Genomic DNA, 27962 nt, shown 5'->3' with positions numbered 1-27962 from the left:
GGCAGCAGGGGTAGCAGAAAATGCCACTATCCTGAGGCTACAAAATTACTGAGATTGGGTCCAAATCCAAGCTCTAATACACTCCTTGGAAAGATGCCTTCACTTTCCTATGCTAATTTTTGTTGTGTTATTTTTTCCTCTCTACTTTCTCTTTGTCATCTATTCAGAAGCTGTAACATTTAAAATGGGCAAAATTCTCCTGTATATTTTGTAGGTAATTAACATGCTGGTGCTCTGGTTGCCCGCAAGGACTACAGACCACATGAATGAAAATGCAGCTTTCTGCACAGATCCACTTTGATTAAACCTCTATTTGCATTCAGCACAGCCGCTGTGGCTCACAGACACTCCCCCAGCAACTCCAGCCAGCTCTAACACCCTGGCTCCTGCTCGAATAGCTCTGGGTAAAGCTGCCAAACATCACCCCCAAACCTCCACTCCACCCACCCCCACATACCCAATTAGAATCCCTTTATTACTTAGGCTGGATTTTGGGATAAAATATCCCAGAGTGAGATCGTTTTGTTGCCATCAGGTCATTCTTCAAGTGTAGCTCTTTCCATTTGTGTCAGGGCTTCCGCAGGCAGTGTTTAGAAATGGAAGGAAGGATTTGAGATAAAGCACTTAAATTCTGAGATAATAGAGCGATTAACACCAGAGATGAGGATGCTGAAGCCCGGGAGACCTCGCTCAGCTGCCGTGCTGTTATCACATGATGATCGGGGAGCATATTCGAAGGTAATAGCAAATAACTTCATTAAGCTATCAATAGATTGAGAAGCTTGAAGAGCTTTTGGGGAAAAAAAAAAAAATCTCTTTCTCTCACCAGGTGGCTTCCACAAGCTCTCCTAGTTCCCACACAATGGTATTTTCAGAATCTTGTTAAACACAGTGGGAAACTTAAGCGCTTAAACGTCCTTGAATGTTTTTGTCTTGGATTTTAGCAACCATTTTCCTTTGCTGCCCTCTTGTGAGAGAACAGCAGAAACACGCCCATTCAGAGCAAAAATAAAAGCTTTCATTCACCAATATATCCTGACCTAAATTCACCTAGACGGGAGATAGATCTCAGTGAAAGAAGCCTGTTTTATTTCATGCAATTTCTACACAGGAGGAGGTTTTCTGTTGGTTCTAGTCTCTGTGTGGTGCAGCAGCTCAATGTCAAATATCTGTGTGGTAACAGCATCAGCCAGGGCAGGTGAAGCCAGCATGAAACAGCTTTTCCTTTAATGAATTGGGCAGAATAGACATATATACATACCTAAAATATATATCAATATCTAATGTATGCTCAGGCATTATGTAAACATACATTTAAGCACAAGTACAGGCTGGATGGAGAATGGGTCAAGATAAGCACAGGAAAGAAATCCACTTTGTGGACAAAAAGCTTATTTTGATTCAGCAATGTGCACTTGGAGCCCAGAAAGCCAAATGTGTCCTGGATTGCACCAAAATAAACATGGACAGCTGGTTGTGTGAGGTGATTCTGCCCCTCCACCCTGCCCTGGTGACGCCCCACCTCGAGGGCTGCATCCAGGTCTGGGGTTCCCAGGACAGGAGGGACAGGGACATGTGGGAGCAAGTCCAGAGGACACCCATCACAGGGCTGGGGCACCTCTCCTATGAGAGGAGTTGTTCAGTCTGGAGCAGAGAAGGCTCCAGGAAAAACTGATAATTTCTTCCGGTACCTACAAGGGTCTATAAGAAACTTGGACTTTTGACCTCAGTTCTGAGGTTCTCAGTGTCACTTGCACTCTGCAGTCATCTCATGTTACAGATGATTTTTACTTTTGTAAGTCCATTTTTATCCAAGAATTTCCAAGAAGAGATCTATTCTTCGAGGTAGTACAGTTTTATTTCTAAAATGAGGCTGAAGAAAACTAATTTTGAGGATTATATGTTTGTGGAACTGCTTGAGATGATGAATGATGAAGATTATGCAAGCCCTTGTTTATTATCAGGTAAATACTTTTTTATTTATGATTATGACAATAAAAAGTAACACTTCTCCACACAGACAGTCTTTTTTTACAAAATAGGGAATAACAGAAAATACTCAAAAAAACCCCAAATAATCATTCATTTGATGATGTAAGGATTGCTCAAGCCCATAGGAATGACAAAACTCACAGGCAATTTAAGGATGCCCTGTGGCATCATGAACATAGAGTGTAACTTTATGGTGGTAAATCATAACAATTTACCTGAATATTTTATAGCCGTGGCAAGTTCCCTTTCACAGAACCAGTTTATTAACATCTTTAATTTCTGACTAATGATTCCATGTGATGTTTATTTATGAGTAGCCAAATGTTATTATCCAATACAGGGTGGCCCAGAGCAGATAATGTAATAATCTCTAGATGAGCTGCAGCCAAGGCTGCCTCCAGCTTGCTCCACTGTCAAAGAAAATATCCACAGAATGTGTGACATAAACCTGAGAGGCCTGGAGGTCTGTCTGCCATCCCTGTGAAACAGTGCTGTAAAAGCCTGGGGGGCTGCAGGGCTCTGTAGGTGCTGCATTGCAACTAAACCTGGTCCCTCACTAAGGCACTGAAAACAGCATCGGCTCAGACACTTTAAATATGTTCCTTTGAGATTATTTCTGCCTCTTTTTTCCTCTCCAGTTAAAAATTATCTCTTTTGGATGGCAAAGGCTGAATTCCATAATCAGCAGGCAGATATTCACATCTTTAAAAAGCGGCTGACATTTCCAAACTCTGGCAGTTTATACCACCATAAACTCTTCCCATGCGTTTTCAAGAAGATGCCCCAAGTTTCTCTTTCCTTGGGCATGCAAAAACCTTTGGAGTCATCATTAACAGAAGTAGATGAAGGAGCACTCCCCCATAAATCCACCACAAACCCCCTTCAGATGCCACTTTGGGTGATGCTGGCATGTACAAGTTGGCCAAGTTAGTTGTTTGACAGTGCTTAGGGAAATAAATGCCAGCCATAAAAGAAATGGATTTGAGAGATTATGCCACTTGCGCCCTCCCCAAAAAACAATTAATTCATTAAACCAGTGAGTTCTTTGCAGTACTTCACAACTACTTCTAAAGTAAGACCAAACATTAGATTTTATGTAAAATCCTGCTATTCTGAAACATAGGGAGGTCACCTAAGGGGATGTTTTCAAAGATTCCCATTGGTACCTTCCTATTTTCAGAGAAGAGTATCACTGTAGGTCTTCCTGTTGGACTGTGCTGTATCTCAGTTTTTGGCGTATGTGACTGCCCAAATCCAGAACAATTACAAATGTTCTGTGTTAATGGTTCTGGGATCATTCAGAGAAACAAAGAAAATTCTTTGTGTAAATTTGGTGAATTACTTGAAAACTGTTTAGAGGGGGAGACCACAAATCCTAGAAGAGGACATCTGGTAGCTGGAGTGGGAAAGTTCGTCAGCAAGCAATTAATTCATTATGTTGGTACAGTGCAGAACAGCTACATCCCCATTAATTTTTCAGGAAGCAATAGAACATATCTTGTCAAAAGTGGTAAGTGTTGTGAGCCAGAACCTCAGTTCAAGAGGGTGAATCACTGTAATGGAGGGATTAATCTACTATGAGCTTGGCACTAAAATTTAAAGTGCTCTCACTGGCCTCTGCTAGAGATAATGAAGTAGGAATCACTGGGGTTTTTTTTCTAGCAAAGTATCCCAAAATATTTTTCAGTGGAGATCAGCAACACAGCTGTAATTCTACAGATGAGATAACTGAAAAACTAAGAGGCAAATCAATATATTCAAGGTCACACAGCAAACAAGCATATCCCATTCTTTGAATTGGACACCCTTATTCTGCTCACTTGACCAAACTGCATAATGTTTGCATTCTCTCAGGCCAAAAAATGCTCTATTTGTTCCTGCAATGTCTGACATAACTGTGAGTGCCTTTCTGTGGCTGATGAATGCTATCCAGTGTGCAAAATAGTCCGGCAATTCACTAATGCTCTCCACTCATGTGAGCCCCAAACTCTTTTTTATCTCCTCTGACCACGTAGCAACACAGCTGGAGGCAGCACTACCTCATGATGGAGCCAGGTAAGTGTTAGCATCAATAATTTGCTACAGTAACTACTGATTTATTTAAATCACTGACACTTGTAAACTCATGCACTCCCTGCCACGTATCTCATTAGAAAACAGTCCAAACATGAAGAGCAAAAATATATATTGCTTTGAGATGTGGGGAAGGTGTGAAATGGAAATCAGGACCCTGTTCCAAGCCGATGCAAATTTCTGTAAATCACTGATTGGTGAAAATGTGTGTAACTCTGTTGCATTGACTGATGCTACATTAATTACCACCTGCAGACATTCTAGCCCATAAGGTATCATTTTCCTTGTGTTCAATTTAAGGAACAGCTTAACCAATCTTGTGCTCAGAGTATTGAAAACAAACCAACACCTTGAGTTCCTAATTTTCTGCAATCATTTTTCTTATGTCCTCATACAGAATGTGGCAGAATGAATGAACACAATGTGAAATCACAGTTTTCCACTCATTGGACCCACAATAATATTTAACACCCAGAAAACACAACATAAATTATGAGAGAAGGAAGTGATGTCAATTAGTATCTCACCTATTAATTTTCAGTAATGAGCAACACATTCAGTTCTACAGCAATTTCTGATCCCCAAATTGTTGAGACCGCCCTGCTTATTCACACTCTGTGAATTTAGTGCATTATTTTGTCTGAGAGACCAACCCTGACCTGGCTACAACCTCATTTCAGAGAGTTGTAGAGAGTGTAGAGAGATAGAGAGTGTAGAGTTGTAGAGTGATAACATCTCCCCCGTGCTCCTTTTTCTCCAGGCTGAACCACCCTCAGCTCCTCCTCTGACTTCTGCTCCAGACCTTTCCCCAGCTCCATTGCCTTTCTCTGGACATGCTCCAGAACCTCAATATCTTTATTTTCATTAAAGACCCCAAACTCTCAGACACAGAATTCCAGGTGTGGCCTCACCAGTGCTGAGTACAGTCCTGCTGGTCACTCTTTATTGATATCAGCCAGGATGGTGTTGGCCTTCTTGGCATCAGCTGCTGTTAAGGAAAGGTGCAGGGCCCCCCTCCCACCCTCTCTGCTGCTCACCCTGTTTGGAAGATCTGCACAGCAGAGAACTGTCATGTCAGAAATGCCACAGCTGTGCCACTTTCCCTCTGCTCTGGAACTCTGCCCAGCCCTGCTTACAGCACCTTATTTAGCTTTGTGAATTTGGCATCTAATACTTTCTTCTTACATCTATCTATCTATATCTTATCTATCTATACATAAGATATAAATCCCCCATTTTCCTAAATGTCTCAATTTTCTTTCTTTGAATTTTCATTGTGTTGACTGCTTTGTCCTGCATACAGTGATGCTCAGAATACAGATACTGACACTGCTCAGCTAAATTACTTTGCTTTGCCCAGTTTGTTTATGGTGGCCAAAGTTTACAGTAGTAGCTTGTTGAAAAGTTGCAGAGTCCTAGAAAGCAGGACAGAAAGGAAAAAAGCATCTGGGCCATCCTTCTGATCCAAATCCTGTCACCTCTATCTATAACATGCCCACAGATATATTTCTGTTTCTACATTTTAACCAGAACCATTAATTTTTAATATTCCTCTACCTACCGCCTAAACATAAATATCGTTTTCACTGGATCATTTTGTTTATTTTCCTCTAAACTAAACCTAATATTTTATTTGCTAGAAGCTTTTGTGCTTTTATTGTTGTTACTGGTGTTCACATTTCCCTTTAATTAAAAGGTCTAAGAACCCCATTAACAATCAGCCTACTCACCCTTCTTAAACCACTAACATGGATGTTAAAAAAGATTGATTCTAACTATAACCATTAGCCATGACTTCAAAAATGCTGCAATGTCAGTGGTTTTTAGCCCACTTGCCTGCAAAGACATTTTGAATTTGTGTTTTGGGTAGGAATCCATTCACGCACAATTCTCAATATCTCTTTTTAAATCAAAAGCTGCTTTGGCTTTAAGGAGATCTGCATGGACAAACCTTTGCAGTGTAATTCTGTCAAAAATCAGATTTTCAAAACATGTCCCATGCTTTTCTGCACACAGTATTTTCTTCATTCAACAACACCCCTGTCACTTTATTCACAGTTTAAGGGACAACCATTTCCAGGGTCGTTTTCCTTTCATCTTCTGAGCACTATTCTTTGGATTTTCAGACCTATCAGTTGTCTGATGCTTTCCAAGTTTTTCTGTTATTCACCTAAATTAATGTATTTCTTTGTCATTTAGACATGTCTCAGCTCAAGGGAAGTGAGAAAAATATATATCCTTTTTGATAATACCTGATGAGGCAGCTGGACCATGCACCTGCACATGGCTCTGAGAGACAGTGTTCAACAAAATAGCACAATGGCTCCTTTTCTGATGCTGAGAAGCTCTAGAAGGCTCCTGTACCTTTTGGTGGTTGACAGGTGATCTGTAGATCTCAGAAGTGTGGCACACCTGAGGACCTGAGCAGCTCAGCAGTCCCTCAAGCTGCTGGCTGGCCTTGGTGCATCTGGGACAGGGATCTGCAGAGAGCTTCACTCACTGCTGCATCATGCCAGGACACCTCAGTGGCAACCCACCATGAGAAAGTGAGTGCAGATTCCAGGCTGCTGCTTTCGAGCTGTGTCTGCATCACCTGGGCCACAAGGCTGCACATTAACAGCTGCCCAGACCTGGCAGATCTGCTCCAACCTGGAAGGTTTAGAAGCTCAGCTAAGAAGGCCTAATTAGTTTTGGGAGATATTCTTCTATGCTTTTAATTGGCTTTATGCTTAAGAAAATTTAGGCTGTGAGAGATTTAGGTATGGTTGTGAGAGATTTAGATTTTCAGATAGCAGAGAAAATATTTATTCACAGGAATAGGAGTCTGCAGAAATCTTTGCCCTGTTTTGTGAGAGGGGAAAAAATATCCAAAACCTGTGGTTAGATGCTTGAAGAACACCAGCACAATTATACATCTACCACTCTTAGAACAGGAAATGATCTGTGTAATAGACCCATAATACAGACACCTCTTTTAATTAGGAAAAATGCAATTAACATTGAAATCACTGCCTTGAGACACTGGTTTACTGGAAGAAAGAACCACTGGTCTGGTATTAAAAAGATAAGGATATCTTAATGTCCATTTTACATCAGGACGTGCTTCCAAACTACTAAACAGTAACTTCTCAAGGTCTTGACCAGTTACATTTTATTCTTATGTTGTTGCACAGGAAACATAAGCAAAAAAAATGTTTTTTTAGCAGTGCATCAGACATTGTCATCTGCTCAGGACCAGCCCTCAGCAGACATTCACAGGGAGCTCATCCAGCTCTGCACAAAGTCTATAGGTTTCCTCTTTACAGTGAGAGGGGTTTCTGCATAAATTTGGATATACTTCTTTAGGCATCTTTAGAACACACAAATTCCCATTTGTTCATTTTAGGTTTAAGAATGTTTCTAATAAGATCTGAACTAGCCCACCAAGGATCTGAGTTTCACAGGACTGGTACAACAGATATTTTTTGGAGAGATGCATCAGTAATTGACTGTCCCTGAAGAAGACCCAATTTTATTTCAACAGAAGGCTTACCATGGCAGATATAAACCTTGATTCTCCCATCAGAACATAGTAAAGAATCCCACATTTAATGCCTATCTTAGGCTTCTCCCCTATCTCATTAAAACCAGCTGGAACCTTTCTGTCTCTTGAATATGCCCCAACAAGATACAAAGCAATTGTGATTAATGTTTAACATTGGTAAATTTAATACAAATGCCAGCATTGGTAGTAATTGACTCCAAGACCTTTTAATCTCACAAGTAATCAGTTAAAATTAATTCTACTAGAGGACTTCTGGACTTTATGTCAGCCCTTGTGTGTCATGATGCAGGTTTGCTCTGCCAAAACACCAAACCCCAGAGTCATGGGGTAAGTGGGCACAGAAAGCTAAGGGAGGGGAGAGCACAGTGAAGCATTGTCTTGACCAGCTTAAGTGCTCTTGTAGCCAGTGCTGAGTCAGTGGAGTCTGGGCTGTGACCAGCTGATCAAATGTGGGCACCTGCCCTGCAGCCAGACAATCCCATCCCACACTCCTTTAACCCCACCCAAAGGATCTCTGCTGAATACAAAGGCACCCCACGGTCTCATATAAGGGTCTTTGTTACAAACTCCCAGATCTAAGTGAGATAAATCCCCCACAGGTGCCATCTTGGATTTTGGGGGCAGTAGGTGCTATATGAAGTTCCTGGAAATGTAAATGCAAATCTGAACTAGAATCCTGGATAGGAGATCAGCTCTTCTGTGCAAGGACAACTGCAAGGTGGAAGGTCTGGCTCCATCCTTTGCAGAGAGCTGGGCATTAGTGTTCATACACAAGATCTTCCAAATTCATTCTACTGTCTCTAATAATTTAATGGCCTCTATAAAAGGTACTGATAAAGTTCTACTACATTTTTATTTTTCAAGGCATAACCATTCATTATCTTCCTGCTTTGCTTTTCACTGACTAAATTTTTTGTTTAATCTTCTGGCTAATATTGATGCTGATATTAATGTACTTCTCTTCAGAAACGCCCTTTCCATAATTGTTATTAATATGATGTCTGCCATTCAAGGAAAATGCAAATTTTTATAAGGGTTCTATACAGAAAATTAAAGATCATCTCTCATGGCTGATGGAAAAAAAGTTCCTCTCTATTAACCTTCATTATCATAATGAATTGTCAGCACTGACAAGTGGTGTAAAATGAGGTTTAAAAATAACCTCAGACTAAAGTTAATCAAGTCATGCCCGGGGATGGGAGGATGTTTAGTTTGTGACATCTGTCAAACCCTCAACAAAGGAAAATAATCTGTACAGATGTGTTAAAGGAAAACTTGGGACTTCAGCCTGCAAAACCAAGGAGGGCAGTTCTTCATTAACAACAGGATATGAACCCCCAGATTAAATTTAATCACCTTTAACTTTCATCCTTCTGGGGCCACGCATCTGTGCTACTGAAAACAGAAGACTGGTATAACTGTATTCCTTCAGGAGTGCTAAAGTATGAAAAGCCTCATTTGAGAGACATCACAGAGGATTTGTTCAAAGTCACAAGAGACCTGAGGTGTTTGTTGCCTTACTCACAGGACCAGCCTCTAATGTGCATTCTACAACTCTGTGCCTTGGACAGCTCCCTTGGACCTTGCACAATGTCAGTTTTGACCCACGCAGAGAAAAAAGATCTGAGGTCCAATCCTAACAAATCAATGAGTGTGGGTCACTCCCTCAGCCTGCACAGGGTGGGATTTACAAATCTGTCTTTTAACAATGTTTTGGTTACCTTCTATAAGGTGCATCATGACAACGGAATAATTTGCTTCAATACCATTGTTTGCCAATCACATCCATATATTTTCTTTAAAATTCCAGAAGATTTAAGGACCACTGTGCTGTCAGAGTGTTTTCAACCCCTCACATTTACACAGTCAGCAATCAGTGAGGATGTTACACTCCAACAACAATTATACTTCTTGCCATCTAATCAAGATAACTGATTGACTTTGCTACAGGGTCAGTTTTCCCCTCATTATTTTATGAAGGCAATGCCTTATGCAGCATCACAGAAACTCTCCTCACACACCACACTCAGTTAGTACACTCGTGTATTTTCTTGAGAAGGAATGATAGTTTTATCCAGAAATGCACACCTTGAAAACTTCATGTAAATTCATGTTTTATGCAAAGTGAAATTCAGGGTATTAAATTTTAGTAGCAAGCCCTTTAATTCACTACCTCAACTTGGCTAATAATGCCTCAAATGCAATAAAAACCAATGCCAGTATAACTACTGACCTAAAAATTTTGTACAAGCTGAGAAACAGTGGGAAATAAAACATTTCAAGAAAAATTTTTGCCTTTTCATGAGAAATGAATCTGCCAGACATTCATTGCAATCAACTGGAGGTGGATAAGTACTGGAGTTAGCAAAGAACTTACTCTTTTGCCATATATATAGAGATAAAAATTGTTTCACATGAGATGGTCAAAGTTTAACCCCTCATCAGAGCAACATCTCATCTTCTGTCATTACATCCATCACAGCTTTGATCATTCTGTGTTTGCTCCTATGATAGTGATTGCCAGGCACAGGCTGTGTCCACTTGCTTCTGTTTTAGTATTGAGGGCTTTCCAGCTAAATATTTTTGTGATTTTCTCCAGTGACATCGAGGCAGACAAGTGCCCCAAGTATTTACACTTGGTGGCAATTACCAGTTGTTGCAGTCAATGTAAACACCTTTAACAAAATAAGAAATTAAAATTGGATGGCAATTCTAGCAGGTGATTGCAAGAATACAACTTTCATTGTTTTAGATGAAAGTTATGATGATTTATTGTTAAAAACTCAAGTAAAACAAATAAAATGAATTTAGTTTAAAATGCACATTAAATTTTATTAGATAGTTACAGAACCCAAGAAACACTATTTCACTAGAGCTTTGACCAAATTAGCTTTTAAATTTGCAATTTCCTTATTCCCTTAAGGGCTGAATTTTTCATTGCCTCCCTAACAATATTCCACATCTCCAACCAGCACCCCTAAGCAAAGATATTGCAACTAGAGGCTTTCCTAATTTTTGCTGCCAGCTCCGACTGATGTTCTACTTTTGGTCAACAGACCTTCATCAGATGTCAGGGCTGCTTCTCCCTTGTGTTTGATGGCCTGTCTGACACAACTATCACATCTCCTTTGCAGAGAACACCACCTTACAAATCTAAAGGTGGCCTGAGAGTAACCATCTACCAAATTTCTGCTGTGCTTTCAGTTTCTGGTGATTTTCTTTCAGACAACTTCCTCAGGTCACATCTTTTTGACTTCAGAGGAAATCACAATATTATTATCAACAGATTGATTATGTGGTTGATTTTATCTAGAAGTAGCAAGTACTAATTAATGTAAAACATAGGGTTTTACATTATAGTGGTATATAGCTACATACCACTATATAAGATCTTTTAAAATTACTTTTAATTTTGACTTATTTTCCACCCACCCCTGTGAAATGCCATATGCCAGAAAGAATGCAGCAACTTATTTTGTGTGCAGAACAAGACAGGAGAGACCGGAGCAAAGGAGGATTTGCAATGTATCATGACCACTTCTTCAGAGCACTTCTGAGGGTGTTCAGTAAACAACTTTCAGTGCATATGGCTGAGCCAAAAGACTCAATTCAACCACAATAATTAAAATTCAGCTAAATAATTCAGAAGTGAACTTAATGGGGGATTTTACTCTCCAGTTTTTCACATGCATTTTCTTTTCAGAGGCAGTTTTGCATTGTTGTTTTTTTCTTTCACTCTATTATTGCTCCTCAGCCTTTTGTCATTGTGGGGAGGTGACTGTAGAACAAAGAAAGTTTGGCAATATCCTCCATAAAAGTATTCCAGCTTCAGCCAACCCATCCTCCACAGCAGCCCACCCTTTGCTGCCTTCATGCAGGCTCCTGTAGAGTTTTGCAGTGGTGATGTTCATTGTGTTTCCCCAAAGGAAAGTGGTGCTCTCACAAATCAGAAATGTACCTACAAATGTTCAGCAAAGCTCTAACACAGTTGGATATACAGGACCATATCCTATTCCTACTGCCAGTTGCTAAAGGGAGCATATAAGGAACACCATATGCAAAATGAAATAAAGCATGTTACACAGTTATGAGCAGGGATTTAAAAATAGCAGCTGAAGAGGTTAAATCTGATTCTCACTGCTTTTTATTAATTATTTGACAGCTCCCATATCAGGTCTCTATCATAGCAGCAGACTACAGCTCATATTCCTTTTTATTCCCTGTGGCAAGGATTGCCACTAAAGATAATGATAATAATATTTTATCAGATTTTTATCAGATACATAGCAAAGTCAGACTGAAAGATTAGTGGTATGTCTTGGAGGTCTCTTGGATCCACCTCAAGATGAAGAGGCTGACCTGGCTTGCAGGCATAGCCAACCTACGGAGATAAGTCAGGAGGAAGAAAGAAAGTCTTCTGGAATCTCCATGTGGGATCAGCATTCCCCTTCCCAACTTATCCTCACGTAACCACCCTGTACTGAGGGACAAGCCCAACAGACTCCCTTGTATGGAAGAATCACCCAGTATCTGACAATTGTTGTACTTTCTTGGCATTTTGGATTGGTCATCTCCACAAGACAACTAACTTGTATATTTATTCCTGAAAAACTTTAAAAATTGTTCATTTTGAGGGTCACAAAGGAATCATATATTCATTATGTCATATGTCTTAAAATATTATAGGCATAATGATGAAGTATCCATACCCAGAAATATTCTGGTTAGATACTCTGTGTCATACAGGTAGGCCATCAAACACAAGGGAGAAGCAGCCCTGACATCTGATGAAGGTCTGTTGACCAAAAGTAGAACATCAGTCAGAGCTGGCAGCAAAAATTAGGAAAGCCTCTAGTTGCAATACCTTTGCTTAGGGGTGCTGGTTGGAGATGTGGAATATTGTTAGGGAGGCAATGAAAAATTCAGCCCTTAAGGGAATAAGGAAACTGAAAATTTAAAAGCTAATTTGGTCAAAGATCTAGTGAAATAATAAATAACTAATAACAAATAAAATAAACAAATGCCCCCTCCAACTTTTCCATATGCTTCAATGACTTGTAAATAGCCCATACTGTGAGCCTACACCTGAGCTGTGCCCAGGGAAGCATCCCACGGCCATGAAGGTTCACCCAGCAGTTTGGGGAAGGAAAGCACAGGATGGGAAATCTGTGGTAGAAACGCTTCTCACAGCACATATCTGTAGGACAAAGGAAGAAGTGGGAGAACCGTGCACGGTCTGCATGGTGGGACAGCAGCAAACAGCCTCACCTGACCTCCCTCGAACCCCAGTTCCAGCCTTCTTTCTCTCTATCCCAGCAGGGGGACAGCAGTGGCTGTAGGTTTTCCTCCCCCAAGAGAATTTCACTGTTCAGGAAGTGCAGAGGGGAAAGTGCTCTGAGAAATGCAAAACAGGCACAACTTTCCCCAGATAAGAGACCATTCAGGGTCTCAGCTGGTCCCAATCCAGACCATTGGACCCAATCAGGGACCATTTTGCAGCTGATTCAAACATTTTAGCATGGAACAAGTGTGTGCCATTGCCTCTTCAGAGAATTGATGAAAACCTGAGGACAGAGGTTGCATAGGCACGAAGAGGAGTTTAAATTAAAGATAGCATAAATAGAAACATGTTTTGTGGCCAAGATCTAAAAATATGGGATGGTAAATAAATGGGCTCTGTTAGTTCCTTGATCTTTTATCTAGCCCTGTCAGATTAGTATATTAAATTATTTAGGCTGGATTGATTAACTCTGATTTTCTTTTAAATTCTTCCAAACGTCTGTCTTTTGTTGCCTGCAGCATGGCACAACTATTTTGCTTCCCCCTCCCCTCCATATGTACTGCAAGGCATAAAGTTAATATGCTCTTTGCAAACTGCATAATCAGCTAGGTGATATTGAAATGCCTCCAAAAGCCTAAGCAAGTGCAGTGTGCTCAAATCTCTTTAGCAGCAGACGGATCCTTTAGGGATAAATATTAAAGGTGGTGTGGTGGGATTTAGCTCCATGCCTCCTATTACTTTTCACAGGAGGCTCACAGCTGAGATTTCTGCACCATGTTAAAAATTTAGGCCTTGATGTCTAAATATTGAACAAAATGTTTAATGTGAGAACATCAGTTGCTCTTTCTTTGTTGTTCACCCACTACAAAAAAGGGATGGAAACAGTTTATGAGCTGTCATATTTCCTCCTTTCACTGATGCTGCTGAAAGTGAGGGCACCATTCAGGCAATTTGTGAGCCTCAGCCAATGGCACAGAAGTGCCAATTTTAATTTATTTCACAGTTCCTAAATACATATAGAGAGAATGTTAAAATTCCCACCCTGGCTTTCAACATCACAAGCACTATAGGAACACAGATTGAAAGGGAAGAAAAAAATGCCAAATTTTCTTCCCAGGAGGGAAATTTTTACCTCCCACCATGCTTTGGAAATCCTGGTTGGAGGCAGGATGGGCCATCTTGGGCAAAATGCAGCTGCCATATAAACAGGAATAAGGATCACTCCTGCACATGAACCCCTCACCATTTTCTGTGTCCCTTTATCTGTAATATTATTGATATCTGCCCCTGTGCTGCTGTTCACTGTGTATTTGTCATGCTGTGGAAAGAACCACAGCCACAGAATTTTGTATTCTCATTTCAGTGTAGGAGTTAATTTAAGCAATCAGTAGGACGGCGCACACATTATTTGAGTTGGTTTTTGTGTGATAAGCTTTTAGTAACTGATGGTTAATCACGTTCTTCCAGGATTTGTAGACCTATGAAGATCTGAGGAGGTCCCAAAATTTACTAAGAGGATGAGGAAATAAAACTTCACACAGAGGACATAAGCCCATCAGACTCTGTAAATAGGAGAAAGACATAAATGGGCAATGGGTTAAAGTAGCTCTTTTGCTAGCTTGTATTGCTGTGGTGTTCTTCACTACTGATCCTTCTTCTGGGGCCCTGTGGAGACCTGGAGCAGATTTGCTGGCAAGACCAGTGATCCTGTGGGGGACCCTCCCTAGAGCAGCCTGTTCCTGAAGGACTGCACCCCATGGAAAGGATCCACATTGGAGCACTTAGTGAAGAACTGCAGGAGTGTCCCATGGGAGAGACCCCACACGGCAGCAGGGAAGGACTGTGAGGAGTCCTCCAGGGAAGGAAGGAGCAGCAAAGTCAACCTGTGATGAACTGACCTCAATCCCCACTCCCTGCTCCTGGGTGCTGCTGGCAGGAAGGAGGTAGAGAAAATCACAGTGAAATTGAGCCTAAGGAAGAAGGAAGGGCTGGGGAGAAAGTATTATAAGATTTGGTTCTATTTCTCCTTATCCTGCTTTGGTTGGTAAAAATTAAGACTGATTACCCCAAGTCAGGTCTGTTTTGCCAATGACAGCAACTGGTCAGTTGTCTCTTCCTGCCCTTATCTGCACCCACAAGACTTTTCCCTTATTTTTCTCTGTCTCATCCATCTGAGGAGAGAACTGAGCTGCTTTGGTGGGAACCTGGTGTCCAGCCAGGACTAATCCACCAAATTAAATAAACTCCAAAGCAGAAGGAAGAGAGTTCAGAATAGTTCCCAGGCTTCTGAAGGCACAAAAACCCAAAAGAGAAATCAGTTGAAAACAAAGAGGTGTGCAGTTGGTAGACTTCAAATATTGTTTTATGCTGCACATCTCTTTTATACCAACTGCATCTCAAAAGAAGCCAGGTTGACACATGATGTATATTAGCTCAGGGTACTCCACCAACACTTTAGCCAGAGATCCTGGAAATTTGCCAGCATGCTCTTCTTTCCTGATTAGTGGTATAAGAACCTCAGAGTCAGGCAACAGGAAACAAGAAAGAAGGTAGAGAATAAGTGACAGCCAAGACTTTAGTGGCAAAAAATCAGGTAAAAGGTTGGAAACCTGTTGCTACTATATCATTGTACACATAAGTAGACATTGTCCCATGAGTTCTTTTATACAGATTAATTTTATCATGTATGTGGTTACAAATAGGAGATGAAATAAATAACTTTCTGGTGGCAGCATCTCTGTGTACTTTCTGAATATATGAAGGAATTATCTATTCAGCAGTGCATAGAAATGAATGTCAGACCTGAGCAGTGCAGAGAAATGAAGGTGAGACACCTGAGGGTCTTTTCACAGCTTATGCTTAATGACAATTGTGTGATACCCCCAGGTTATCTTATCCCTGTGCCTTTCCAATGCCAGCCTGAAGAAAGGAGACAGCAATATTTTCTTCTCAGAGGCCTCAGGGCCTCTGAAGGCAGCTTAACTGCTATTAATGCAGTTGAAAATGGAGATAAAAGCATTATTTTGCTTTTTCTTTAATTAATATTTTCCTGAACTACAGAGATGCTCCAAGATGATTTTGCCTGTTCATTTTTTCCCTATTTAATAAGAAACAACTAAATCAGAACCAATTACCCTTCACATGAATTTCTGTAGGAAAAATTATGATCAACTTTGGTTGTGTGGCCTAAGGCTGCAGTGCCCCTGCACAACTCTCTGCTGTGACGTCAACAACTGTGACATTAACTACCTCCTCTTATGGAAAGCTTTGTCTGCTTGAGCTGCTGGTATCTGAGATGCAGGAGCTGTATCTTAAGGGAGATACTTGTCTGTATTAACTTGTGTCTTCCATCCCAACAGAGACCCAGGGGACAGCTGCGCTGCCATTAGGTCACCGAAGGTCTCCATTTGCAAAAGCATGAGCTGAGACCTTGCTGGAGACAGGCACTGAAGCCACCTCCAAGTGCAAGCACGTACCTGACAACCTGTGCCAAGAATTCAAGATGGACAGATGGAAGTTCTGGCCACAGCTTCCCCTGCCCTTGAGTGCTGCTAGCTGGGAAGCTGCAGTGCCTTCAGTCAGAAGGCAGAGCAGCTACTGACCCTCACTTCCTTGGGGCTTTTCTGTAGAAATGCCTGTGTTCAGCAGGATAGTTTAGATGACCTACTGAAGTCCATTCTATATTTATAGTCATTAGTTATAAGCCAGGATAAATGATAAAATGGTAAAGAGTAAAGTTGTAGAATGACCCAAAACCAGGTAAGTTTCTCAAAGCAGCCATTAGTCATACAGTGTGATCTAGAACATATGCAAGCTGAACTCATGCAAGATGTTATTTAATACATGCACAATAAGGCTCATCAGAGTGACTGAGTTGCACTTTCATAATAAAGAACTGTGTGTTCAAAAATGCTGCTCAGAGTTCCCTGAGGGTAACCAGATGAACACTGACTCTTTTTATAATAAATCACTGAAGAGACCAAGCCCCATTCCCAACTGTGGAAAGGAAATGATAATCAGGAAAGGGTCTAAAGTATTTTCCTCTGCCTCAGGAACTCAGTGCTAGGATACTGATCTCAGTGCTAAGGTTTTCATATTAAGGACAATGGTTTCCACCCACTGCAAAGTCTGGGGGATTTTTATTTAGTTTCCAAGAAACAAAGGTTCGAGAACAGTGTAGGGAGAGGTTGGAGATAACACTAGGGAGAAAGACTAAAGAAGATTGATAGAAAAGCTTAATAAAAATCACATTGAGAAGATAAATTGATCACAGAATATAAATGCTTCCATGCGGAAAAGATGACCTCTATAAAGATTGCTTAACAGAAAAGGACAGAATTCAGTCTTTTTTAAAGTTGGGCAAATTCTAATTGGAAATAAAGCAACATTTTAATGGGTAATCAAGCACTGAAAACCTTTCTTTACAACCTGATTAAATAGCCATCTCCTATGAAATGCATCCTCTGTGACACTTTGCCTCTCTGAAAAGATATTTTTGAAGTCAGTTGTGGGCATTAAACAGAATTGCTGAGTGATAATCTGTGGTCTGGGTGATTCAGGAAGTCAAATCACAATGCAGTAATGATGGGTTAAGACAGTGGGACACAATTCTTCCAAGTCCTTATCCAAATTCCTTGTGTGCTATTATACCCTCTAAAATTCTTGCATAGAATTTTAGAGGGTATCATAATCTTTCTAATCTTTCAGTGTCCTCTAAATAACTTTTAGAGTAGGTGAAGTGTCCCTGACCCCTGTGAAGAAAATATTTGATTGAATCACAACATCAGAAGGATATTACTGTTGATATTACACTAAGACATAGACTCTTCAGCATCTCCAGTAGATCCACCTCCATGTCTCTTTGGACTATTTTTGACTTAAAGAGTATTAAAATGCATCACTTCCTGGAGATATCTTCCAGATCCTTAGACTGCAGTATAAATTCACTATGACTAGCAATTTTTTGCGTATCTTCTATGCAAAAGGCAAACAAAAAAGCAAACAAACAAATCAAACAAAAAACAAAAGGGAAGGTGGTATTTTCCTCAGCAATTTAATTATGTATTTTGCGTTTTGACGTCTTTGACAAGATATTATTTAGAATTTCACTGATAATCCTCTTGGTTGCTAAGTGACAGTAGAACTGAGGATGAGGAAAATTCAGTTTGCAGGATGGCACCCACAGAACACTGTTCTCAAGATAACATTTGTACTGTTACAGTACAACACATGTCATGGAAAATGATAAGATAAAGAACATCCAAGAAAGGGACTCCTCCAGGAAAGCTGACGGTTTGCAGATTTGAACTGAAGTAGTCATTGCTCAAAAAAATAGATGTGTTTCAGAGTGAAATCCATGCTGTCATGTACAATTGATACCTCCAGCTCATACAGCAGTCACTTGCAGGGCTCTCATTCAGTGGTTTCTTGAGCTTGCTGCCACAACCCAGCCCTGCAAGGAAATGTGGGCTATCAGTGGCTAAGTTTATTCCCCAGAAGATTTAATCCCAGTGAAGGTGCAATCAAGGTATTCTATAAGTGGCAGGCTGACATTTCATGATCTCTGGTTCCTGTTCTTGTGAGAAAATTTAGCTTGTCAGACGTCTGCTGGAAACTCAACACAGCAGAGAGAAGGCAGTCTAGGAGGCTCCTGGAGCGTGTGGAAGAGATCTTCTGAGAGTTTATGACCTTCATAAGAAGAGGTAGGCAACTCAGAAAGAATTCAAATATGCTAGGTCATGTAGAGAGAAAATTAGAAAGGTGAAAGCTCAGCTAGAACCCAGTCTAAGCAGTGCTGTGAAAGATAATAAAGCGTTTTATAAATATATCATCAACAAAAGGAGGGCTAAGGAATATCTCTATACTTTATTGCCAGTGAGGAGGAGGAAAAGGCTGAAGTATTTAATACCTTCTTTGCTTAAGTCTTCAACAGCAAGACAGATATGCTCAGGACAAGCAGACCCCTGAGCTGGTAGACAGGGATGAGGAGAAGGCTAGACCCCCTGTAATCCAGGAGGAAGTAGTTAGTGACCTGCTGAGCCATTTAGACACTCACAAGTCCATGGGACTGGCTGGGATCCACCCAAGGGTACTGGGGGATCCGGTAGAAGAGCTGACCAAGCCACTATCCATCATTTATCAGCAGTCCTGGCTCACTGGGGAAGTTCCAATTGGCTGGAGGTCACAAATGTGACATCTATCTATGAGAACAGTTGGAAGGAGGATCAGGGGAGCTACAGTCCTGCCAGCCTGAGCTTGGTGCCCAGGAGGCTTATGAAACAGATCTTGAGTGCTGTCATACAGGATAACCAGGGAATCAGACCCAAAAAACATGAGTTTAAAAAATGAAGGTCCTTCTTCATGTCCTTCTATGATCAGGTGACCCATCACGTAGATGAGGGAAAAGCTGTGTCTGTAATCTACCTGTACTCCAGTAAATCCTTTTATACTGTTTCCCATGGCATTCTCCTGGAGAAGCTGGCAGCCCATGGCTTGGACCGCTGCACTCTTGGCTGGGTTAAAAACTTGCTGGATGGCCCAGCCCAGAGAAGGATGGTGAATGGAGTTACATCCAGCTGGCAGATGGCAAACAGTGGCATTCCCAGGGCTCAGAAGAGAGTTAAGTTCTGTTTAATATGTTGCCTGATGATCTGGGTGAGAGGGTCGAGAGTACCCTCAGTCAGTTGGCAGATGACGCCAGGTTGGGTGAGAGTATTTATCTGCTGGAGGGTAGAAAGGTTCTGCAGCGGAATCTTGATAGGCTGGATCGATGATTTGAAGTCACTTGTGTGATATTCAACAAGGCTAAGTACCAGGTCCTACCCTCGGGTCACAACAACCCCTGCAGTGCTCCGGGCTGGGGGCAGAGTGGCTGAAAGCTGCCCAGCAGAAAAGGACCTGGATGCTGGTTGACAGCAGCTGAAGACAAGCCAGCATGTGCCCATGGCAGTGGCAGGTCAGTGGCACCCTGCTCTGTGTATCTGGGATAATGTGGCCAGCAGGATCAGGGAAGTGATTGTTCCTTTGTCCCTTTGATTTGACGTGGCACATGGGCCATGGTCTAGCTGGTATGGAGGTGTTTGGTAAAATGTCAGACTTGACCATCTCAGAGGCCTTTTCCAACCTTAATGACCCTATGGTTGTTGCTGCAGCTCTCTCCACAGAGAGCAGCAGGTACAACTTTCCCAGGCATTGTCCTGGAGAAGGCTGTGAGGATCAGAGAAAAGAATGAGAAACAATTCTGATCTCACTTCCTGCACCAGTTGTTGTGCATATGTGGAGTGTGTTATGGAGATCTGTTTACCAAAGGATGATTTCTTAATTGGCCACTGGTGATGGTGTTCAGATTTCATTGACCAGTCTGGTCTGTCTGTATTTGTCTGCCTGCAAGAGTGATGAGTTTTTATCAATAATGTAGTATAGTATAGTATAATATAGTATAATATAGTATAGTATAGTATAGTATAGTATAGTATAGTATAGTATAGTATAGTATAGTATAGTATAGTATAGTATAATAAAATAAAATAAAGTGATAGATCAGCCTTCTGGAATCATAGAGTCAATGCCAATTATTGCTGCCACGGGGACACCCTGCTATGATATATGATCAGTATTTTTATAGCTCTAAAGAGTGCTCTGTTTCCATGTGGCTGCCTCAGAAAGGGTTGGGGACTGCCTCCTACCCTTGGGAATGCCTGGAGACATTCTGCATGCATTGTTGAGGCTATATCTAAATCTTTGTTTGCTGGCCCCTAGGTATCCTAAGGATACCTAAATTTCTCTGGGGCTTATACAGTTCTGCATTCAATCAGCAGCCTCATTGTGGATTTGAATAATATGAAAGTGAAATGACACAGCAGAGCAATATCTTAGCGTACAATTTATTTTTCAGAGCAGGAAAAGGTGTGTGTGTGTGTATCTCTAAAAAATAACAGGAAACCCATGCCAAAATTTCATGTGTTGAGTCATCTGTACAAATATAAGTGGGGGGCAAGGTGTTTTGAAATTTGGTTTTATTTCTCATTATCCTGGTCAAATTTGATTGTAAATAAATTTAACTAATTCCCGCAAATCAAGCCTGTTTTTCCATGATGGAACTGATGAGCCTTTTGTTCTCTTTTCTCTCCCCTGTCCAGTTGAGGAGGGGAGTGACAGAGCAACTTTGGTGAGCACATGGTGTCCACCCATCAAAATCACAAATATTAATTGTACTTTATTTTTCCTTGTAAATATCCTAAAAGAATATTTGGAATGTTAAACTACAAATATGGGGTGTTGTATAAGCAAATGACATATCCATTAATCTTAACCATACAAATGAAAATTGACAGCTCTTGAAATCTTACCTTTGGTTTGCGTTTGGTTTTTTTAAAGTAGGTATATTATAGGAGTATGGTCTTTATGTTCAGCAATCTAGAAGAATAAGATTAATTTAGAACTCCAAAGAGCAATTTTGTTTAGTTTATTGCTTTGTTTTTGTCTTGAATCTTCCACTGAGGTGGAATGACTGTATCCCATCTGTTTCATTTTACACTTCTATCCTTGTAGCACTTTAGTATTTTCTGTGTTACTTTGCCCACTTATAAGACTGCTCAGCTGGTCACAGATCCAGTTTAGGCAGCTGCTAGATGCTCCACTGAGGAGTACCTGTGCCAGGGAGGGTTATTAAATTGATTTGCAGCCTTCACATGAAGCTGTGACTATCTACTTGTAGAATAAGCATTATTTTGCTGTTTCAGTCGGTGAATTAACATGGTAGTTCTCACATCTCAAACTGGATCACAGGACATTATTTCTGATTAATTTAAAAATATGGCTTCAGAAGACTAGCTTGGTTCAATGTACTTATCGAGGAGTACTGTAAAATACCATAATTTATGAACAAGATAAAGATTTAAAAACATGTGTTATAAAGTCTTTTGCTCTTGTTCCAGCTATAAGCAGCTGATTGAAATGAAAACAAATTTTTAAAATGCAAGGTTATATTTTCAGTCACTGCTTATTAGTTAATTGCATGTTTTCTGTATCCTGACATAATCTCTATTTGATCATCTAATAAGAAACTGTACCATTCTACTAAAATATTAGTCATAAAGACCACCTAAAGGCCTCCCTGTTTTTTAGCAGCCATCTGAGAGAAAACCTGGCTCAGAGGGAAAGCAGGAAAAATGCAGAACTCCAGAACAGCTCACATTTGAGGGGGAAAAAAGAGTTCTGGGTTAGCAGTCTAAGAACCCACCCAAAACTGCTGGGTGAAATATGAAAAAGTTAAAAATTTATCCAGGCCTAATGCTGCATAGCAAAGCATCTTGGAAATTCATTAAACAGCTTATTATGAACACATAAAACCTCATGCCAATGGATAGCCAAAATAATGGACGATAACAGTAGTAGTTGAGACAAGGCTTCATATTTTGAAAGAAACTCTGGGATTTTTACAATAAACTGTGATTTGACATATCAAACTGACTCTGACAGACTTAAACTTAGTAGAAGATGAATCCCAGCAGGGGAACAGAGCCAACAATTATTTTCAACTATAGGCTGGTTTTATAAGCAGACCTTCATGCTACCTGCTAATATCCATTTTGTGGCTATTTTTCAGCAGTTTCTAGGTTTGGTTTGAAGCAAGGAATAAAGAACAAGGGTTTGTGCCTCTCACCTTCAAATCAGCTGCCAGCCAGGTAGCACTGCCCTACACATCTCTGTAGGACATTTACAAATTGGTAAGTGTTGTTATGTTCATCCTCCCTCTTCTCTGTAGACATGTAAGTGAATGTTTGCATTTGTATATACAGGCTTTTTACTTATGGTATAACTGCATATTTTGCTATGACAACTCAAGTATTCAATATTCTCAAGAAAAAGCTAAAAGTCGCTTTTTGTCCTTAAACTGGGCTTTTAAACATATATAATTCATGAATTTTCTTATCTCTAAAACACTTTTTTGGTAGTTATGAAGACTTCTGAGTTGATTTTATGAAATTACCAGGAAAGCAAAAATACCTCATTAGATCTTAAGTATTATTTGTATTATTATTTATGTGTTAAAGGTTGTGGTTGACTTTAAATATCACTGGCTGTTGGGTGTTTTCAGTCATGTTATGTATCATTGCACGGAAACATTTTACCCAGACAAAGATAAAATTTTTCTCAGAAGGAGGGAAATTTTCATTGTATTTATTTTTCTTCTATTAAAATAAACCTGCAGCTGGTTCTCCAAGGGCTGACAGAGGCCTGGATCAGCCCCCCAGGCTGTTGCATGGTCTGTCATCCCTGTGGGGACCAGGCAGGACAAAGGGCTGCCTCACCCAGAATCTCCTGGACTGATTGAATTGCCCTTGTATTTCTGACTATAGGAGATAGTATTGAGAACCTGAGGAGATTTTTGGCTGGGATACTATGGGCTGAACACAATTCACATGAGCTGAGGAGAGTGTCCCCCTGTAAGGAGAAGGTGATCATCTGGAAAGCACATCTGGGATCCAAGACCAAGCATCCCCTCCATGGATTTAAGGGATGAGAAGGCAAATGCCTTTGAGAACTTAGCATTTCTCTGTCTTCATTTTCTCTATCTGTCATTTTATGCTCTCCACATACAGGTTTTGAGAGATAAAATGAATGTCTATAAATTATTTTGAGCATCTCTGATGAGTGATTTGAACCAGGAGCTGGATTATGACTGGGTAAGGCACAGTATGGTCATGGCAACAAAATGGATAATCTTGACAGATGGTGAAGTTGATATTTTTGTTTCTTTGGTTGTCTTTTCACATTCATTTTAGAGTAAACTGAGTGGTTTTTCCTGGAATGATGAGCTGTCTGCCTGGACACTTGTGTGTAAGCCTAGATGAAATCCAGAGCTTTATATAGATCCAGCTTTTTTTTCTTTTTAAATTAGTGGGAAACCTCTTGCTGCCTGTATTAAAAGACAAAATGAGGTCTTTGTTCAACTCTGTTTTGTCTCCAAACTACTCACATTTCACTCCTGAAGATAAATCCAGTACCCTTGCCAGACACAGAAGACTGTGGCAATTAGAAATCCAGGAAGAACAGATTTGTTGCTCCATTTCTACAGCTAGGCCAGACACTGTCAATGAAAAAAGAAGCTGGCTCAGAACTAGGTGGAAATTCTAAACTTTCAGATTTATCAGTTCTGAAAGTTCCTTGTGAAAATCTGTCTTTTCAGACCCAGTAATATCTAGATGGAAAATTTTTGTATCTTTAAAGACTTAGAGGTTTGCTTTATCATATTCAGAGTACTTTTTTTTTTTTTTGAATGTTTGTCTCACTTATTACAGTAGAAATACATATAAATGTTTGAGACGTTTTGTCTTATCGTGATAATAGCTAACTGAAGTTTCTCTGTGACAAAGTGACCCTCCAAGTAGATAAGGGAAAGGCTGTGAATGTTGTCTACTCTGGTTTTAGTGAGGTCTTTGACATGGTTTTCCACAGTATTCTCCTGGTGAAACTGGATTCCCATGGCTTGGACTGCTGCACTGCTTACTGGGTGGTCAGGCCCAGAGAGTGGTGGTGAGTGGAGTTAAATCCAGCTGGTGGCCAGTCAGGTGTTCCCCAGGGCTCAATACTGCAGATAATTCTATTTAATGTCTTTATCAATGATCTGAATGAGAGGATCAAGGGCACTCTCAGTCACTTTGCAGATGACACCAAGTTGAGCGGGAGTGCTGATCTGCTGGAGGGTGGGAAGACTCTGCAGAGGGATCTGGACAGGCTGGATCAATGGGCTGGATCAGTTGTATGAGGTTCAACAAGACCAAGTGCCAGGTCCTGTCCTTGGGTTGCAACAATCCCCATGCAGTGGTCCAGGCTGGGGGCAGGAGGCTGGAAAGCTGCCCAGAAGAAAATGACCTGAGGGCATTGGTCAAGAGCAGCTGAACACGAGTCAGTGCATGCCCAGGTAGCCAAGAAGGTCAGTGGCACCTGTGTGCAATAGTGTGGCCAGCAGGGCCAGGGCAGGGATTGTTTGGGCCCCTCACTGCAGGAAAGGCATTGAGGGGCTGGAACATGTCCAGAGAAGGACAGTGGAGCTGGGGAAGGGTCTGGAGCACAAGTCTGAGGAGTACCTGAGGGAGCTGGGGGTGTTTAACCTAGAGAAAAGGATGCTCATGGGGGACCTTATAACTCTCTACAACTGCCTGACAGGAGGCTGTAGGCACGTGAGGGTCAATCTCTTTTCCTAGGTAAGAAGTGACAAGTGACGGGACAAGAGGAAATAGCCTAAGTTTGCACCAGGGGAGGTTCAGGTTGAATATTAGGACAAATTTCTTTACCTAGGAGTTGTCAAGAATTGGAACAACCTGCCCAAGGAAGTGATTCAGTCAGTATCCATGGAGGTATTTAAAAGATTTTTGAGTGTGGTGCTTAAGGACATGGTTTAGTGGCAGATTTAGCAGTGCTGGGTTAAAAGTTGGATTTGATGGTCTTGGAGGTCTTTTCCAACTTAAATTATTCCATGATCCTATGATAAACATAAATATAAAAGTCAATACTACACAAGACCAAAACTTACACCATCAGGTAAAAATTTTGTTTCTAAATGTATCCATTTCATGTCAAGCAAAATGTGGAAAATGTAAAACAACTCCCAAAGATTAATATAAAAAGTAGCAAGACATGTTTGTATGTACACACATGATTTCAGAACTTTGTCTGATTCTGGTTTCTGTTCCTCATCTGTCATTCTCATTCCAGTTTCATCAGATGGGAGAGAAAAAGTCTGAATTAAATGTCAGTTGTTCAGAAAGTCCAGAAGCAATATCCTGACATCTCTCAGCAATTCACTTAATGAGAGACAGCTGCTGGATTTGAAGATCTAAACAAACTGTCTTTTGATTTGAAGTGTTTAGGACAGAGGCACCTTCACCAGGAGCACGAATCAGACAGATGTGCTCCTTAACATTGTCTGCCAGCCACTTACTATGAAACTTGGATCAAAAAGTAATTCTGCTCTAATCCAGACACAGTACATCAGATAGCTGCTGAGTTAAGAAACATGTCACATGTTCTGCTTTCCCTCTCACCATCTACCTGTAGATATGAACCTGGATATGAACCACCAGTTGTTTGTTTTTTTCATTAAACCTGACACTTCTGTAAAGTAAAATTGCACCTATAAAAACATTACTTGATAAAAAAGTCACCAGGGCTACCTGTGTGTGTATCAATATTCAGCATCCCAATTTCAAATGGCTAATGTGAACATGTGGTGAAAAGCAGGAAAAAACTGCACAGAACAAACAAACCTCACAATAGTGTCACATTGCTTCCACTCTGAGGTCTAGTAGAAAGTCAGGTTTCCAGCTGGGAGCTACAGACACGTTCCAGACAGCAGCTGGGAGCCTGTTCTTGCTCCACACAGCCATTGCCCATGGGATGGAAGCAAGTGCTCTTGGTGGAAGGAGGACTAAATGGCTCTGCCACAAGGTCCACAACTCCAGAATGCAAGTGTCTTGGGAATTTGGATGTCAGAGGAAGAACTATTCATTTTTATTTCAACCAGAACTTCCTTCCCTTTTTTATTTTTGTCTTGGCCCCCTCTTATCTCTTAGGGACAAACACAACACAAGTCTCTCTGCTATGAAAAGCGTTGTGGAGGATGCTGATGTTCACTTGTGCTTCTCAGGGAAGAGAAGCAGAAGAGAAGGATGGAAAGAGAAACCTGCTTGGCACAGGAATTAAACATTTCCCTGTTTTTCCTAGCAAGGGCTGCCTGTGAGACCAGGGCTGTGTTTTCAGTCTGCAGGCAGCTCCTGCCAGCACTAGGGCTCGCAAGAGAGCTGCAGGAGCAGCCTGGGCTGGCTGCTCCTCTGCTGAGCTGTGATGCAGCTGCCTGTGCCTGCCCGCTGCCAGCAATGGATGGAAATCTTGGGAGGGCAACCTGCACAGCTGGAAGTCTTACAGCCCCTGCCACAAAATATAGAGGGATGCCCTGCTACCCAAAAGAAAACCAGCTCTGCAGGTGCTGCCCGCTGTGTCTGTGGAAGAGGATCCTTCAGACCCTGCACAGGTCTCTGCTGCTTGCTGCCCTCCATCCGGTTGTGCTGCCCCTGCTCCTGGGCTGTTTATGAGCTCTCAGCAGGCAAACAGTGGTGTGACATCTTCTTGCTAAGTCTCATTTCCATGCAAGCCCTGACAGAGTGAGAAAAGTAGCTTTTTTTAAAAACCACCATGTTGTTACACCCAAACAAACACCTCCGAAACAGTGAAATGCCCTGTCATTACTTCATAATTAATCATATGGCTTCTCCTGGCACTGTGGATGACACCACCACTGGCATCAACTCAGTGTGGGTTGTGCCCTGACACCAGCACCAGCATTTCCCTGTCATCTCCCTCCCATTGCAGCACCCTTGGAAAGTGCTGCTGGGAAGGAGAACGTGACAGGCTGCATTTCTGAAGCACATTCAAAGCCATTTCTGTATGCTGTGTCTCCACAGAGCTGGGACAACTTGACATAATTATTGTGCCACATAAACCCTTTTCTAAACAACACGGCTGCTGTCAGAAAGCTCCTTGATAGGCACTCACTGATGGATTTTAAAAATAATTGGTCCATATTTTCACAGGTGCTGAGCTTTTAATTCCAGTCATTTCATTACAGGGCAGGGTACAAAGAATTAAGAAAGTGCCAAGGCATCACGGAGGTAAAGCAGATCACCTGCTTTGGAACTTGAAGAAAGAAAACAGACAAGTTCTCCTATTCCTGTTTAATTAACATCTCATTTGCATTTGGTTATGCAGCTGCTCAGCTGCACTCAAAAAATGTGCAGCTCTGAGATATGGGAGACCCTGAAAACAGCATTTGGGCAAAGATTCCACCTTGTCCATTGTGTGCCCACAGGCTGTGCTAAGTCAATAACTGATCAGACTGAGACTCGTGCTGGGAAGATTTGTGGTTTAATGGGCAGAGCAGTGGCTTCAGAAGGGAAAATACATTATTTAATGCATTATTTATCCCCCTGTACTGAATCCTGAAGTGCCTTCCCTTGTGTAAGGTGAGTGTCTGACAATATTTGGTAGAAAAGTAACCTAACAGACTCTTAT

At 41.1% G+C, this 27962-nt stretch overlaps 2 long non-coding RNA genes across 2 annotated transcripts in view; one reads left to right on the top strand and one right to left on the bottom strand.

The window, feature by feature from the left end:
• LOC140682480 (uncharacterized) overlaps nucleotides 1-27962 on the bottom strand; it is a 155627-nt gene that overhangs the window by 101766 nt on the left and 25899 nt on the right. The window lies entirely within an intron of this gene.
• Nucleotides 175-27962, top strand: LOC115494005 (uncharacterized). Its single transcript, XR_012054281.1, has 3 exons — nucleotides 175-738; nucleotides 22498-22618; nucleotides 25611-27962. It is a non-coding gene; the product is annotated as an uncharacterized lncRNA (long non-coding RNA).

Source organism: Taeniopygia guttata, chromosome 2, assembly GCF_048771995.1.
Source record: "Taeniopygia guttata chromosome 2, bTaeGut7.mat, whole genome shotgun sequence".
Classification (NCBI taxonomy): Eukaryota; Metazoa; Chordata; class Aves; order Passeriformes; family Estrildidae; genus Taeniopygia; species Taeniopygia guttata.
Note: the sequence above shows the minus strand (reverse complement) of the source record. Positions and strands in the feature narration are given on the sequence as shown.